General features: G+C 35.6%; 1 protein-coding gene across 1 annotated transcript in view; it reads right to left on the reverse strand.

Moving 5' to 3' along the window:
• Positions 1-19,123, reverse strand: part of HDAC9 (histone deacetylase 9) — an 873,646-nt gene that overhangs the window by 94,477 nt on the left and 760,046 nt on the right. The window lies entirely within an intron of this gene.

Raw genomic sequence — 19,123 nt, forward strand, 5'->3', positions numbered from 1 at the left:
AATTATATTCTAAGAAATCCAACAAGATGTCTAATTGAAGTAAGCATATTTTTATTTATTTCGGTGATGTAGTTCATTCAATCACTTCTCCCTGCCCTTGTCAATTGTTTCAATTGCTCACAAGCAATTCTATTAGGAGTGAAATATTGTTAGAGGGGGTTCTCAAAAGCTGCTTTATCTTCATTATATTGAAAATTCTATTTCAAACAAATCTTTGGAGAAATCTTTTTACTGACGCACTTTTCTTTCATAGTTTTGCTTCAAATGTAGGGAATTTTCCCTGCCAAATCCTCATTTTTCTCCTTCTTTTTGTCTAAAAGTCGTCTTCTCAAGACTGTTCATTTCCCCTCACTGCTCTGCAGAGCTCACCGGGATGACTCTCCTAAGGACACATTAAAGGGCTTTGCCCTAATCCATATTTTACTCAACAGCCCCAGGAGTGAGAATGACCTCCACTGGGATTTGATTAATCAAATCCTTAAAGTCTATAAAATGTTCATAAGTTGTGAGAGAAAGCAGCATTGGTGCACATTTCCAACCAGGGCAGACATTTCATTTTTCAGTCATCCTTAAAGAACACAGTTAGGGACAGAGGACACGCTCCCCGAGATCAGTTCAGAGGCTTCAGCCTGTAGGAGCAATAGCCCAGGAGGGCAGCTTCACTGCATAGCACAATGCAGTTTGCAACTGAAGCCGTTTCTACACATTTGAGGGCAATTTATGTGTAATTTTTCCTCAGCTACTTTACAGGGCTATGGAAAGGGTAGAAGAAAATAAAGTAGGTAAGACCAGGTAAAGCTTATGACTAAATTGAATCTGGCATAACATAATATGACATACTCCAGGGAGAAATGAAAAAGAAAGCTACTTGTTAAATACGGTAGATTAGAAATGTATATATGCAGATCTGAACATGAAAAAGATTAAATTGAAAATATTCAACTGATATACGGAAACTACTTTTATGATTAAATAGGATTGGTTATGAAAACGATCCTATTGAATGTTCAGAAAGTGGCAAAAGGAGCCAGGTTGGTCGAAACATAGTTTATGGCTGTATTTATGTATGCTGAAATACCCATTCTATCCAATGAGAAGTCGTCTAGCAATTCTGCGGCTGATTTGATCACTATCCATAATCACCGAGATTCATCTGTTGAGGACGGATCCCCTACAGGCCTTGGATTCTACCAGTCGACTGATAATAACAAACAGGCTCGCTAGAAACAAACAGTTGTAAAACATCCACTGTATTATGTATTCAATCGATGCGGTTTAAATATCAAATCTACCTTTTCTTTTTCCTAATGTCAGCAATGCATACAAATAACAGGCCTTTGGAGAAGAAGAATTTTTCTTTTTAAACTTTGAGATAATTTAATCCTGTCCCAGCAGAAAGTCAAAGAATCACAGGAGAAAATACATTTTTCTCATACATATTATATATATATATATATATGTGTGTGTGTGTGTGTGTGTGTGTATGTGCTTGTGTGTATGTATAGTATGTGTGTATATATATATGTGTGTGTGCTTGTGTGTATGTATATGTGTGTGTATATATATGTGTGTGTATGTATGTGTATATATGTGTGTGTATATATATGTGTGTGTATATATATGTGTGTGTATATATATATATACACACACACACACACACAAACACAGAGAGAGAGAGAGAGAGAGAAAGCACATGCAGGAGTCAGGGAGAAAGAGAGAGAATCTGATCTGTGGCAGTATTGGAGCCCTGGGAATAAAGCTTCTTGTTGGGAATCTCTGTAGGGTTTTATTAGATGATCATGATTAATGTCACAGAACTTAAGCAATCTTTGAAAAGAAGTCCAAATGTGCCACAAATATTCACTTGATTGTGCCAGTGGGAATATTTCCTAACATAGTACCAAACTTCAAAAAGAGTATAAAGCATGCAAATGGAGTAAGGGGCGTGGTCCGTCCATTTCTTCCCAAGTATATTTAACTTATTTAACAGAAAAACGTTGGGAAAGTTGTGGCTCTCATTAGCATGAGAAAGGAGCATCCAGTGGCATCTATCTATACACTGGACTATTCACATGTTGCTTTTCCCAGGGCAGTGGTGGTATTTGTAGCTCTTACTGCTTCATGTCACCAGTCTCTAACCCAGATTGTAACTTTAAGATGTTATCTCTTTGGCTGCTCAGATAAACAGCCCATTATGTTTTTATGGTGGGCAGTTCTGAGTCCTCAGGGGATTAGAAGATATTGGCTAACGTTTGCGGTTCCCTGCTAGACTATCAAGGGGTCCATGGGATCTTGTCCGGACTATGTCTTTAAGCAAACACCTCTCTCCTAATGGTATTCTCACACTGCTTCTTGGCCATGGACTTCAAAAGCTGATTGCAGGGAGGGCCAAAAAGGCAATAACCCTTAATATAACAGGACTAGCCTAGAGGGGACAGACAGGGCAAAGGTAAGGCGTCTCCCAGGTTAGCATTTGTGTGTTTAGCCGCATGGGGTGATTAGGGCCCATCTGTTCTTCTGTCAGCTAACTCATCGTTTTCACACCAACCCAGGATCAAGTACATTTCATGCTTACTGGTATCGGCCCTGTGGAGCATTTCCAATCTTGATGATACATATTTTAAGTTCATTTACCTTTGATCTCTAAATAATGATAAGAAGTAAAGGTGCATGCATGTGTGTGTATGTGTGTGTGTTGGGATACATGAATTGTTTTTGCAGACTTGAAAGTAAGACTATAACAATTAAAGCAAAACTCATGTGTGTATCCACACATGCTTTGGACAGGAGAAAAACCTCTGGAATGCTGTGCTCATGGAATTCTTTGTTTCATTCCGAGTGTACTGTGTGACCAGTTTGGTTTTTTTCTAATTAGAGAAACTCCTCCTTTGAAATCCATATACAAAAAACTCTCTGTCATCTTTCAGGGAGTCATGTGTGCACTATCACCTCTTTCAGAGAATACTGCATTACAGAAAACATACATTCTCAATTTTTGAGACCTGGAAATAAGAAATAGAAACTTGAATTTCTTTTAGTATGTTCATACCCAAGATAAAATTGTTTTTAATATGTGAGGTCATGGACAGTATGCTTCCTAAAAGTTAGATATGATTAATGTGGATATGTCTTTACCCACACTACTTGTTAGATGACAAATTACATTGAATAATTCAAGGCATATATATATATATATATATGTTGATTTTAAATACTGTATCATTAACCCAATATATTCATATTAATTATTTTGTAAGGTAAGTTAGCCATCATGTCTTCTATAGGAATAATTAAAACACTGTTAATTTTAATTGGACTAAACCAAATGATTAAAGTTTGTATTTTTGAGCCTACAAAAATTTTAAAGTATGATTTATTTGATACAAATTTAGTTGAAACTTGCTATTGTTGGTTGATACTCTTCCATCATGTCAGTATCATTAACATAATCTAGCTAAGCTGTCAGATTCTTCATAAATATCAGTAAAAATAGTGAAAAGAAGAAATCAAGTTCATGTTCAGGTGTAGGGAGAGTGGGTAACTTAGAGAAAAAAATGATACGAGGACACCAGGTGATTAAATTCAGTCGCACTATACTAATTGCTATTTATCACAAAAGAACTCACATCAAATCTAAGCAATCCAAAGAAAGTGCCCTCTATTGATATGATATCCAATTAGCATTTTGATTCTGAGAACAGTCTATATCTCATCCAAAAGTTAAGTTTTCAATCAGTGAAACCATAGCAAATATAACCTAAGATTAAAGCATGTTTTTTCATTAATAACAGTTTGCTTAGTGGAGACTTCAAAACCTAAGCCACACTTTGGAAAGTTTCCCTATGCAATAACTTCCTAACTCAGCAATCTTCATACTTTTTTGGTAGCATAATCTCAACAGAATTTGAAAAACTATACACCTTCTTTCATATTTTAAGGAAATGTCTAATATTTTTCTGAGTTAGTATTTTTTTAAACAATGCACTTTCACATACTGTATAAGTGATTGAGAATATTTCCTCAAAATATTGGACCTCTGAATTCATCTCATTCAATTTATGGAAAATGTCCACCAAACAATCTAATTGGCAATACCAATCTTCTTTGTCACATTGATCAAATGAATCAGACTTATTTTTTTTTTTTGCCAGAAAAATGTCTTATTCTCTTTTTTCCATTCAAATGTTGTGAATATGAATTCAAACATTAGTAGACTGGTGATGGATGGACAGGCTTATGTTCATACATACATACGCACACACATATAGGTACATAGTCTTTCTATGAATTTGTAACTTAAATAAAATGAGATACTGCCTCAGTCAATATTTCGTACTAAAACTCACTTTGTTTGGTGATCACAGGAAACTCCTTCAGAAATAAGGTGTTCACTTAATCACTCTACTTTGCACACTTCAAACACTATCTGCATGAGGTCACTCATTATTTTCTGAAAATGCAATATGCTTTTAGAAGGTTATTTCCATTTGTATGAAATTCTCTTAGCTGTCTCTTCCATTTGGCTAAGTACCACTCATCTTTTTATGTCACACTCAAGTTACCTTGTTAGTGAGGTCTTTCCCCAACCAGGTAAACTGATCTGCTTCTTCATCTGTGTTCCCATTGGTTAAGTATTTTACATCTACAATGTCATAGTTGTCTCTCTTAACAGACCGTGAATGCTTATAATATGTTAAATACTTAATATTTTGCAATGAAACAAAGAATTCAATGAATGATTCAATAATTAATAACTAGGTCCACTAATAAATGTCTAAAATGGTACTTTTTATAAAGTCAGTAGCCATGTATAAGTTCATGGTCCAAAGGAGATGATTTAAAGAAATGTATGAAATATGTTCTACTAATTTCCATACATATAAAAATGTACTTGTTATTATCCTTCTTTGTTCCTGAAAAGATTACTTCACAGGTAACATTTTAAGAATGACAGTAAAAAGCAATGTCTAGACTCTAGAAAGACCACACAGGGACATGATCTTTTAAAAGCATTAGATTCGTGCATGGTTCCCAGGTAGCAAAGACCTTTAGCTGGAATGAGGGAACAATGTTTAAAAAAAAAAAAACATCAAAATTTAAAAGGGCACTTGGATGGGGAAAATATAACATTTGGTTTATAACCACTTCTAAAATTTCATTATACCCATTGAACACATCAAATGAATAGCAAATAAAAAAATGTAAGTAGAGACTAATTATAAAAATATTATAGAGAGAATTACAGCCCATCACTTGCCCTTTAGGCTGCCAAATCAAGCAATTTAGTCAGAGCTTCTCCAGTAAAACATGGTCATATAGAATGTGACCTACAAATTTGATTATTTCATATTCTGCAGAAAAAGGTAGCAGGGCAAACAGTAAGAATCAGAAGCCCCCATACAGCATCCTTTAAACAATTTGTGGTAAATTGCATTTTAGGAGTAATGTGATATTTATCTATTATTTTATGGATATATTCTAAGAAAAGAAAGAAAAAAAGTATAAGGTTTTAGAGTTTTGACAAATCATGAATTCTTCCAAGTCTTTGAGCATTGCTTAGACTTTTAGGAATTAGTCAGCTGGTGATAATTTGGGAGGCTTTATTACTTTTTCCTCAAATGGCAGCTAAGTTTTTCTTTATATTGGATGTACACATTTATTAATGATAATCTGTTATAAATAAATACGTATAAAAAGATCACTAAAGCCCTTTCTGAACAATTCAGTCAGACAAGATTTTGTTCAACCAGTATTTTTCCATAATTTATTTTAAATAGAAAATATTAGTGAAAACAAGTTTGAGGACATTCAAGGAAGATATACATCATGGTTTTAAATTATAATAGAAAGAAGAAATTGGCATCTGTATTTTTTGGATTGAACAAACGCACATTGCTAAACCTTCTATAATGTCTTTGTATGCAGAGGTAATTAAAAAAAATCTTATTTTTTTCTATTCATGTTTATGGTCTCAGAAATGGATAATGGATTTTTCTTATTGAATAAGTTTGAGCTTAATTTATCTACCTTCATAATTTCTCTATAGACATCCTTTGCAGTAAAAATTTCAATAGTAGAATTTGCAGGGTGAAAGAAATGGCTCAGAGGCAATGTCCTTGCTTTTTTAACAAGCCAGATCCTCAGGGTAGTATGTGACCTGTTGTCATTGTCATTAACAACATGACTTTTGGACAAAAAAGAAAGAACTTTATACCTAAAAATAAAATCCTATAACAGATTGTGAAAATTATTTGGTCTGACATTGGGTTTTATTATGCTTTGTGTTATTCATGAAAGACAAAGAAGATTGTGCTTCAAGGTTGAAAAAGAAAACACTTATGGGGGCCTGGGCAGTTCTAACAGCATCAGTGAAACACAACACCTAACAGAATGTCTCTTTTCCCTTTGAACTTGAGGCATCCCATGGACCCCAAGCTACTGAATTCTCTGGTTAGTTATGTGGTGCCAGACATTCAGTGGCACTTAATGAAGATAAGTTTCTACCTTGTGTTTTTAAAAGTAATGGTCAATGAATCCTGCCCGCCCAAATTGAGTGCTTTATCAAAGTCATGGTAAAGTTGGAGAAAATATACATATTTTTGGGGGGTCATAAAATAAAGCGATTTGTCTATTCTCTATTTTTTCATAATTGAATGACAATAGCTCTTCAAATCAGTAGACAGAAATATATCCACATTTTCGTCTCAAGAATAAATATTTATTTGTCCATTATTTTGGAAACTCTAACAAAAAGTAAAATTTAAGTTTAAACATCAACTGATTGTATTTCATCAAATATTTCCTTCCTTTATAAATAACATTTAGAATTTCCTACACATTAGAAAAAGTTATCTTCTTTTGATTTTTCCCTTTTATGCTAATGAAAACTTTACCTGCTCCTTTTTGAGGTTTCCTAATTATCAAAATAAACTGATATTTTCTTCTTGCTTATATATTCAAAGATTACAGAATCCATTCTTAGGAGACTGCCAATCCCGCACTTTTGGATTCAGTATATTCATTTTTTTAAAAAAAAGTGGCTAAGCATAATTAAATAACACTTTATTGTTATTATGCTTTTATTTGACGTCCCTAAGCAGGAAATGCTTGGAGATTGTGTGGAACAAGAGGCTTAAGTCTCAGATCAAATGTAAACTCTACCTATCTAGTTTCACAAGAGAACAGAAGGCAAAAGAGATCTATTTGATGAAATGTGCTGCTCTATTGTTTTAAATTTAAGAATTAACCAATTGTATGTCCCCCCAAAATCTCTTCTTCTTCTTTTTCTTTATTTTATTTTATTTTTTGTCCCTGGTTGGGCAGGAACCAAAAATTTTCTTCTTTCATGAAGAGATAACACTCTTATTCAGAGGACGTGTACATTGACCTAATAAAAAATTTAAAGTGACTCCTTTCATTGATCTTTAGAATAGAATTGAGTGACTCAGTCTTGTAATAGTGCCCTGGTCTCTTTCATCAGCAAAAATTAGAACCCTTCCATAATATCCATTCCAAGCATCCTGCTGTCTTCTTATCATCTCTCTCTCTCTTTTTTTTTTTTTTTTTCAATTTACTTGCTTTACTGCCACAACTGCAACATTCTGGGATCTGCAACCCATTGATCCTACTAACTTTTCATTTCTCTTGCGCTCATCTTCTCACTTCCCTTTTCACCCAGGTTAAAATTCTTAGTACATCAGATAATCACTTCCTTGCCACTTTCACTCTAACTCAACCCTGGTTACACACAACACTCCACCTACTGGGCCCTGGGTCCTATTACTGAATGTGGCTGGTGAAAATGATATAGATATGCCAACGATCCTCACTTTAAAGTGATGCCCATGAAATTTACATAGGCTTTCAAAGTTGTGCCAAGGCACTTTCCCCTTGTAGATTCCCTTTGCCAGTCTCCTAGTTAATGATATCTTCTCTTCTGTTTTCAAACTTTCAAAATTTTCTTTCGCTTTCTAATTCTCAGTGAACAGTGATCTCAGTGATCTTAATTCCTATTTCATTGAGGAAAAAGTCAATCAGAAACACACTTTATAAGTCTCCCACCATGACATCCACCACCTGCCAGCATCCAGACCAAAGTACTCTGATTTTCTTACTGCTACTATGGATAAATTCTCTTGCGTCTAAGGCCAAACCTTCTATTTGTGCACTAGAAATCATTCCCTTCACAAATTCAAAGGCATTTCTACAGCAATTCTCTCTATATATAGCATTATCAATTTTCCCTTTGTACTAGATTACTACCTGTATCATATAAACATGCTGTTATTTTATTAATACTACCATTATATTTTACATACTCATTCAACCCCCCGCCTTCCTCCACCTATTGCTCCATTTATCTGCTCTTCTTTAGAGCAAAATTCCTCAAAAGACAAGCAGTCTGTATGTGGAATCTACAACTTCTTTCCTCCAGTTGTCTCTTCTAATCAAGTTTTTAACTCACCAAACCCCTGATTTCCAAGCTCAGTAGTGGCCTCCATGTTTCTGAATAGAATGCTCAGTTCTCATCTTGAACCAAAAACATTTGATGGAGCTGATGATGCGCTCCTCTTGCAACTGCTTATCTTAACTGGGTTCCAGGACAGCACATGGCTGGTGAAAATCAGCCTCTGTTCATCTGATTCCATTGGGTTCCTCCTCATGCTCCAATGTTGTGATGTTGGAATGTCCCAAGCCTCAGTCTTTAAATGCCTTCTCCACTTATACTTGTTCCCTGGGTGATCTCATCTGGGCTTATTGCTTTAAATACCATCTACATGCTTATAACAACCACATTTATATTATTTGCTTTGATTTCTACCCTGAATTCAAAGTGCATATATCTAATTGCCTTCTCAAGAGCTCTACTTGGATGTCTAAGAAACATTTTGAATCTAACATGTACAAGCTGAACACCTTATCATCAGCTCATAGCTGCTTCTGCATCTTTCCCGTTGCAATAATGAAACTGCTGGTTTTAGTTACTAGCAACTTCTTCCTATCTGGTGCCCAGACCCAAAACCCTGGAGTAATTCTTTACTCCATTCCCACCCCCATCCTTTCTTACTCCAGATCTGATCCTTTTAAAATAAAACAGAATACGACTACTACTCACCATTTCTATCACCCTTTTCTCTTGATCATTCCAACTCATACTTGCCTCCCTCTTCCTTGAGCTCTCTAGGCTTGGTCCTGCCTCAGGGTTTGGGCCCCTGCTGTTCCCTATGCCTAGAATGCTCTTCCCCATGATGGTTTCACAGCTTGCTACATCTTCACCTCAGGTCTTTTGTGAATGAGGCCATTTTTCATCACCCCCTTCAAATTGCAAACCTCTCTTCTTCCAGTATAACCTGACCCTTTCCATACTTCAATTTTATTAATAGCATATCACCTTCTAACATACTTTATGTTTACTTATTAATTTTATTTAGGCTTTAACCACTAGACAATGATCTTCAAAAGAACCTTCTGTGATGATGAAAATGTTCTGTATCTGCACTCTCCAAGGTGGTAGTCACTAGCTACACATGGCTATTGAGCATTTGGAATATACAGCTTAATTAAGTTCAAACTAAAATAACCACATGTGACCGGTGCATACCATTTTACCAGCACAGTTTTAAAATAAGCTGCATGAGAACAGGAAGTTTTGACTTGTTCAGACTGATGTAACTCCAGCACCTACAACATCAGCAGGCACACAGCAGGTGCTCAATGTATACCTGTGGATCGAATTAATCACTTTCTTTTCTTTTTGGCTTCATTTCCCTGGTTGAACATTGCCCCGGGCCATGGTATTTGATTGAGGAAGGGAACAAAGGTTTTAGTTCACATTCACACTGCAGCCCATTGTGTGAATCACAAACCACGCAACTACAGGTTGTTACCTGCCCTTGTGCAACACAAACTACACAACTACATGTTGTTACCCAGAGCAGGTAACTTGGTTTTGCAGATAATCACTCAGTTATTTAGAGAATATAGCTTTCTCTCTGCTTTCTAACATCACTCTCACTATCAATATGAAAAGAAAGGCAAGGATACAGGGAGAAAACCCTAGATATGAAGGTGTTTGCTTATTTGTCTGTTGTCATTGCATTAATGACTAAGGAATTTAGGGTTTCAATTTTTTTTGAGTCTTTTTATATACTTGAAACCCTGTATAGGTTGCTAACACTCAGCTTCAGAAGAAAGGCCACATAAGAGAAGCAAAAAATAATAGCCTGGGAGGAAAACAAAACAAAACAAAATCTGGCATAAACTGAGTAATAATTACCATGAGAATATAAATTGCATTTCTCCATCAAGAAAGAAGTTTTACCAATCTTACATGGAGAAGATTTAACAACATTGCATGACAAAAACAAATATACCTTCCTGAACCTTCTGAATTTATTTCTATGCAATCCTTCTCCTTTGCCCACTTTGTATTCCTCTTTTTTTATTCTTTAATAAAGCATCCTGAGAGAATATGTATATAGGCACCAAAGTTTAACTCTCAGTCTTTGCAGAGTAGGGCCCAAGTTCTCCTGGTAGAGATGTTTACACCCTCCATACACAATATGACCTTCCAGGAAAGAAGGAAGAGTAGCAGATATGGCAGAGAAAGAGAGAGATGGCCTCTCCTTGCTTTCAAGGTCAATTTCCAATATATAGGTAGAAAATATATTCTACCACCTCGAAGTCAAACCTCCTGTGAATTCCAGCTCTAGATGTTTCATAAATTGGGCTGTATTTTTATGCTTTAGTTTCCTCATCTAAGAAATGGGGATTATGGTTATATTGCTAATCTTATAGTATTACACTAAAGATTCAATGGTAAATGTAATGTGCCTACTCTAGATTATAAGCACTTATTAAATGCTTGCAGCTTTTGCTATTCTATATAAAGAATTTTAAACCATTGCATGAATTGGTCCAAATATTTCACTTACCAGATAAAAACTGAAGACATTAATTATTTAAACAGATACTTAGTGTCTTAATGAGGGCTAGAAAGCTAATCCCTACTTGTGTTTACATCCTTTATCCCTACTTGTGTTTCTTGTAATACACTCTCCTAATGCTCACCATTTCCCTTTATTCCTTTCCACTCTTTTTTTGATTGTCACATGGGAGTGAAAGGGGTAATCAGAGCTAGGAGAATTGTAGGTGGAAACTGTGGTTTTGGTTGCAAGTAATTACTTATTTTGCTCTTCAAGTTATTTTCTTCATCTACCCAGGAGTCATCAAACAGATGAGCTGGACATGCTCTACCCATCTCTAGGGGGATGGATCCACTCATCCAAAGCCCTTCCAGGCTGTTTGACACTAATGTCTCTGTCCTATGTGGGAGGTGGCCCTAGGGTTGCACATAGATAGATAGATGTGGCCAGTGTAGGAGTTTTCAACTTCCAATTGATAAAACTTGCAAAACTTTGGTGATCCATTCTATTGGGATCAAGAGCTGATTGAGCTGATTGCCACTGAGTTCCCCTAACAGTACCTCTGCAGGCAGTCACACAGGGAGCTAGGGCCCTAGGCATCTGGGAAAGAGTAAGAAGCCAGGATCACCAACATCCTTGGGCTATTGCTTTGACCTGGTACTTACTAGCTATTAAGTCTGGTACTCAATGATTTACTCTTCAAGTGCCTGCAGTGGTGTCCTCCTGATTGCTGATCTCATTTTGCACCCTAGTGCCAAATAGTTCCCTGGAGACTACTGAGTAAAACAACAGGAAAAGTTCCAATAACCATCACGATCCTTAATAAAATGCAGCTCTTAAAGTAGATGACCTTCCTGGAACCATCCCAAGTAGCTTGACTCTCCTGTTTTCTTTGGTAACTTCATGTGCCTGTCAGTTACTGAAATGAGCTACATTTAATAAATGATTCCCTCTGCTGGCTACTTGGGCAATAAAGTGATTTTAGGGACTCGCCTTATTTAGATGATTACCCTAAAACAGGAAGGAAATATTGTGTATAAGGACAGTGCTGTGGGGAGAAATCTTTGACTAAAAATAACAACATCTGAGAAAACTGTTTATAGTAGATCCAGAAAACTGCAAATAAATGAACAGAGCTGGCAACTCATTTTGAATCTGAGATAAGCAATTCTAAATGAGACAGCTGGATTTTATATAGTGCACAAATATGTGCTATGAAACCCAAATCAGAGACTCTCGCCAAAATAGCCTATACTGTTGGAGTAAAGGAAGAGTTGGCCAAATAAACTCAATCCTGAGTGCACTATCTCAGCCTAATTGTCTAATCTCTCTGGGCTTCTCTCTGTCTTTGCATCACTAGCTCTGCCTCTCCTTTTATCTTTCTATTTTTTATCTTCATTTAAAGTTTACATCATGGTACTATCCAAGATAAATATCTATATTGTGTCTCAAAAATAAATATTTCCTATGTTATACTGTAGTGAATTTCCTTATTTTATAGTTCAAAACATCTGCTTTTGAAAAGGTAAACCGATCACAAGGGATGTGGTATAATCCCAATCACAAATAGAAATGCTCCTTCAGTTTTATTTCTTGTTTTTATCTTGAGCAGCATGAAGTCTTCTTTTCTTTATAAGAAAATCTTTGAGATATTTATGGAAATGCTTCCTAAATGAAGTTTGTCATATGGCCCAAATATCATCAGCCTGTATTATCTATACATGCTTGGCTTGCTAGACTGCCTCCATGTTCTATGGAAGTCTGGGAGAGTCATTTCATGTGCAGATCACCAAAAGTCTCCCAAACGGTCCACAAAAGATCTCCAAAACTCTACCACTCATGTATTGTACACTTTTGTTAACAGTTGCTCAGTATTAGAGTTTTCATCTTAGTCTGTGGCATTTGAAAGTCAGAAAGCTATGTGAAGTATCTCAAAAATGGAAAAACAAGCACCACATGTACTCACCAGCAAATTGGTATTAACGGATCAACTCCTAAGTGGACATATAGGAGTAACATTTATCGGGTGTGGGGGGGGGGAGGAGGGGATGGGTGTATACAACCACAACGAGTAAGATGTGCAACGTTTGGGGGATGGACATGCTTGAAGCACTTACTCGAGGGGGAAGGGGAGCATGGGCAATATATGTAACCTTAACACTTGTACCCACATAATACACTAAAATAAAATAAATAAATAAATAAAATAAAAAAGTCAGACACCTATGAATCTATCCTGTTACTAAGATATAGATCCAGAACTGTTCAGCTCCAATGTGTAAGAGCGATATGCTACACATGCTTTACACTTGTTATAATCTAGAGCACTTTTGAGGCACATGAAAATGTTAAGACTGTATAATATTGGCTAATATTTAGTTGAGTGTTTGCTAAATGTCAGTCCTTAGGTTAAGATGTTTTAAATGGGCTGTGGTATTTAATCTTCACAAACCTACCAGAGAGACAGTCTGATTTGCATATGAGGCCCACTAAAATGTAAAGTAAGTTGCCCAAGGTCACACTATTAGGAAAGTGGCAGGGCCCTGTTGGTCCTAGAAAATCATTCTGTGGAGCCTGCTTTTTGAGCCACTGCCTAATACTGTCTAGCAGGATGGTTTCTTCTTTCTTTCTTTCTTTCTTTCTTTCTTTCTTTCTTTCTTTCTTTCTTTCTTTCTCTCTCTCTCTCTCTCTCTCTCTCTCTCTCTCTCTTTCTTTTTCTTTCTCTATTCATCTCTCTTTCTTTTTCATAGCAACAAATGTGGCACAACATGGATGCTTATTATGAAAATATCTTGAATATACAACTATGCCCCAAACTTTTCAAGTAAAAGAAAAAAACAGATTGACTTCCTAGAACTTGAATACATTTTAAAATAGTTCTTTGATTTTTTTTTTTTTAAAGAGAATAGTCATTCAATTAGTCAAAGTCAATAAATACCTTTGGACCTGGACAACAGCTGAGGTGATATTTTGGTCTCTGGGACACTTGGTAGTTAACAAGACACAGTAGCTTCAAGTAGCATAATTTTAGCAAAAAGGGATTAGGGAAAGTGATGGAGGATATCTGGAGCAGGAAAGATGCATTAGTGAGGAAAAGTGACTTGAGAAGGTGACAGGTGAGCTGAGAAGATAGCCTGATTAACACTAGAGGGGAGAGAGTTCCAGACAGAAGGCTCTTCCTATGAAAGACCCTTCCATGAGCCGGGTCTATTGGAGAAATGGCAGGATGTGCCACGCTGCAGAATAGTGAATGAAGGGAGGGCAGAAGAGGACAGGGTGGGGTGGAGTGTGGAGACAGGTATTGTGTGGTAAGAAGTATACACCGTATTGTAGTTGCAGGAGAAGAATATTAGGCAGAGGGGTCATCTGCCACAAATGGTCAACAGGTTTGGACAAATAATTTCTGAAATGGGTAGTTTTTCCAGCTTATAGACAAATTGTACCAAGGTAGAGAAAAAAGGAAAACAGCAGGGAATAAAGACCTTCTCTGTAGATCATATTGTTAAATATGGCAAAACATGAGTCTGTCCTGAAATAAGCCTGAACATTACAAAAACATGCAGTAATCAAAGCAGAGATTTTAAAAATTCATGTTTTATAATCCTAGGTATTTCTTTCACTTCTATCATTAAAATAAATATCTCTTTTACACAGGTGACTCATTTAGATTAAAAAATTCTACACATTAAACATCTGAAGAGGTCACAGGAGGAGAGAGATAAGAGCTTATAATCTGGTTAGAGCTGTACAATTTCTTATGGAACGGACTGATACTAAGATCTGGGGATAGGGTGAAGCTGGGAGATAAAATGAGGATGCTACTTTAAAAGAAGTTTTGCATTTTAAAAACAACCTTGAAGAAAACTGTACATCTCTAACCTGGCACTTTTTATATTGTTTATTGAAAACACAGTAAATTCTGAGATCAAGAGAAAGCTCATTTCTACAGAGCTTTCTACCAAGGAATCAGGCAGAGTCTTTGGTACTCTACCACTGAACAGGTTATTTGGACCAAGAGAAAAGAGGAAGTCCGTGGGATTTATTCTTGTTCCTAAACTACCAGGAGAAATATTGAGTAGAGGAGGCTAGATATCTGTCATTTTCAGGAATTATAAGAGCCAGTGGTGTGAGAATCACTGCAATTTCTGGTAACTTATCTGTGGCCATAAGTCTCAGTGTCCTTTGGGATAAGGCTGGAGGTTCTGTTGGAAAGGGGCTAGGAAGAGGAAGAGATATATGGAACCCAAGAGATATGCGGAACTCCCTATAAAAAAAAAAAACAAAAATAACTAGCTATCTCAGATATTTTAAAATATTTAAAAATGTTAAATATTTTAATAGAACTAAATACTTAATATTGATTTTCAATGTAAGATTGCAAAAGTATTTTGACATGATTTCTGACCCCAGGATATGTGAATAAAAACAACAGTATCCCCAAATTTAATGGATATATTATTGATACCTAATTATATGTAGTATCACACTTGGTGAAGCATTTTTCAAGTTCATTACCTTATTTGATTCTCATAATAGTCCTATAGTTAGCCAAAACAGATATAATTTGTGTTATTTCTGTTTGAGAAACAAGAACATCAAGACACAGAAAAGTGAGTTAGTTGGTGGTCAATCACATGCAAATTGCAGATTGACCAGCTCCAAATCTGGTGTCCTTTTTGTGTATCTCACTAGCCCAGCAGTGCTCAAAATGTGGCCCCTAGACCAAGACTATCAGCATCACTTGAGAACTTGTTGGAAATGCAAATTGCTGGCCCCACTCCAGACCTACTGAATCAGAAATTCTAGGAATGGGGCCCATCATGCCTAACCAGCCCCCAGGTGATGCCAATGCCCACTAGTGTGGAAACCACTGGAGGATTCCATAGTGACTCCCCAGCCCAAACAAGTAGTGTGAGGAGAACTTCTTACAGGTAGAGGGTACACATTCATTCCCTATCATTTCTTTGATTACTTCCTTAACCACACCCATGCTAGTAGATGATTCTTGGTCACAAGCTGGGCCATGCACTTACACTAGTGGCACCAACCCATGATGTTACTTTGAAAATCATTTGACTAACTGATTCTTTCTCATGTTGATTTCATTTGTAAAATGAATCAGAAACCAATTATTCTACTTATAGTGATCACCGTAATAAAGAATTAGATGGCTGGGTGCAGTGGTTCACACCTGAAATCCCAGCATTTGGGAAGCCAAGGCCAGAGGATAGCTTGAGACCAGGAGTTTGAGACCAGAAAAGGAAACATAGTGAGACTCTATCCCTACAAAAAATATTTTAAAAAATTAGACAGACATGGTGGTGTGTCCTTGTAGTCCTAGCTACTCGGGAGGCTGAGGTCAGAGAACTGCTTGAGACCTAGAGTTCAAGGTTACAGTGAGTTATTCAGGCCATTGTATTCCAGCCTGGGTGAGAAAGCAAGACCTTGTCTCAATAAATAAATAAATACATAAGTATATACATACATACATACATATATACATAAAGGAGCTGTGCCTATGTCATAGAGATTTCAGGCCAAGGAAGAACAACTATTGTCTGAGCTAAAAGTAAAGTCAGAGTAAGAGAATCCATTACTTAAAATTTTTCCCTGATAGTGTTTTTTGTCTATTTCAACTTGTGCCTTCCTGGGACTTTATTAATCATTGGAAGTCTGGAAAGAAAACATAAAATGGAAATCTAAGCTATAATATTAGTATAAACTTTGGCTAGGATTTTTTAAAATATCTCAAAGAGTAAAATATTATATTTCATCAAATCTAAGATGCTGTCAATCATGGCACAAAATAATTATGACCATTACTTTATACATCATGATGAAAATTTTCAAAATGGCCAGTCTCTCAATGAAATGCCATCAAATGTAAGAGACATCCCATTCCAAACATGTCTAACTATGAAAAAGTCCACATTAATAGCAATGAAATACAGTACACATTTCAATGCACAGTTGCAGCTAGCATCCTCATTTGGGACAAATTCTGCTTACATATTCTCTTTTCATAAGCAATGATGATACAACCCTAGTTATGTTACAGTTATAGTAATCTTGCTCTTCAGAGTTAAACAGTAGTCATCCTAGCCTAAGGATTGTTTCATGACGTCAGTAACTAAACACTGCAGATGGAAAATATTTTTCTATTAGTACAATTTGATAACTGAATTGTCATAGAGTATAAGCAAACAGGCAATTGAGAGAGACAATGAATGCAGGGTGACAGTGAAATATGGAATATTCATTCACTTGAATAAATCTTTTGGTTTTCATTAGAAATAAAACCATTCCCAAATCTTAAGATTTGTTATTTTTTTACATGCCAAAATTTTTTCCTTTGTTATCTTGCACCTTTATGTTAGCTGTTAAATATATTAACTATATTGCATAAATTCATAAATGTCTTATAAACCCACTTCCCCCTATCTTTGCAGTGGCCTATGTACTTGGTGAGAACATAACAGAGAGACATACTGGTTTGTAGGTATTTTAAGCCAAAGATACTCTTTGGTTCTTGTGCAGAATGCACCATGAAAACTAGGGAACATGGTCTAAAAACTGGTAATGTATTAGAAAATCTCTACTTAATTCGGTAACCTGAAAATTTTTATTTACATAAAAACTCATTGGTGGAAAAATTTTCTTTTTTTATATTTTCACAATTTAGAATAAGCTTTTACAGTAATTAAAAACTCTACTCATTTATTTTGGATATTTTTAATAACCCACTAAACTTAGTAAAAAGTAGACAAAGGTGGAAGTCAAGAGACATTATATCAGGTTGTGGGTTTGTTATTCTTCAGCTCTGGAATTTAAGCAAGTCATGTAACTTTTCTGTTATTTTTTTCTAAAATTAGAAATTTAAATAACTGCTCATTTTTTAGTGACTTCAGAGAAATATGAAGATCCATGAAAATAATAATAATAATATGAGAATAGAAAAAAGATATTATAAGTATTATTTCATTTAATCGTTAAAATGAAATGAGATAATGCAAAGAAGCATGCCTAGCACAGAACAAACACTCAATGATTGTCAGCAGGTATTATTATTCTATCATGAATGACAACACTGCTAGGATGAAATTGATATTCACTTTCCAATGAAGAAAAAAATTTCCAAGAGGTTGGATGACATTCCTGTGGTCAGTCTGAGAGCCCAGGCCAGAATTATGACTTTATCTGCTAGACAACAAGGCTGTGCTTTCAAACTCAGTAACACAGTGTCTCTCTTCTTTATTGTGTTGAGGTACGTTCCTTCTATATCTAATTCGTTGAGAGCTTTTATTATGAAAGGACACTGAATTTGTTAAATACCTTTTCTGTATTGATTGAGATGACCATACGGTTTTTGTCCCTCACTTTGTTAATGTATGTTATCAAATTTATTGATTTGCCTATGTTGAACCACCCTTGCATCACAGTGATAAACCCTAGTTGATCATAATGAATGACCCTTTTAGTGTGCTATTGAATTTGATTTGGTAGTATCTTGTTCAGGAGTTTCTTCTGATTCTTAACTGTGTTTCAAGATAGTTCAATTGCTCAAAAACATCACTGAATCATTTTTTCTGCATCCACATATTAATAATGTCAAGAGCAGAACACACTCCAATATACCAAGAGAAAATGCACAGTTTTTATGCAAGCAAGGACTGAGGTATCCTCATTACAAAATAATAATGCTTTATTTTCTTTTAAAAATATCACCACATCTTCTGATTGCCCTTGTATTTATTACAAAGTAGGAAGACATACAGATATAGAAATGTGAAATGTAGGCACTTCTCTTTCTAAGCTAACTTTTAATTAAATGAACAATATACTTAGAATTTACCTAGAATTCTGTGTTGCTTCCAGGGATTTCTGGCCATCCTCCTTCCATTGTGTTCAAAATAGAATCTAAAATGTCTTCAAACAAGTTATAAAAGACGTGTTGTATATTTTGTGTTCAAACACATCATCTGAATACCCAGGCTTTGGTTAAATATTTATCATTATTGAAATGATATTGACAATAAAATTCAGAACTATTAACTCACAATAATTAGTAATTTATTACATGTGGTTTTGGTAAATTATTATCTCCTTTTCCTCCTCATTTTCTTTTTTTTGTTGTTGTTGATTAAGAAACTAAATTGATTAAAAAATCAGTGAGGGACATAGTTGAGATTTGAACATAG

The sequence above is a fragment of the Microcebus murinus genome, chromosome 9, assembly GCF_040939455.1.
Source record: "Microcebus murinus isolate Inina chromosome 9, M.murinus_Inina_mat1.0, whole genome shotgun sequence".
Lineage (NCBI taxonomy): Eukaryota > Metazoa > Chordata > Mammalia > Primates > Cheirogaleidae > Microcebus > Microcebus murinus.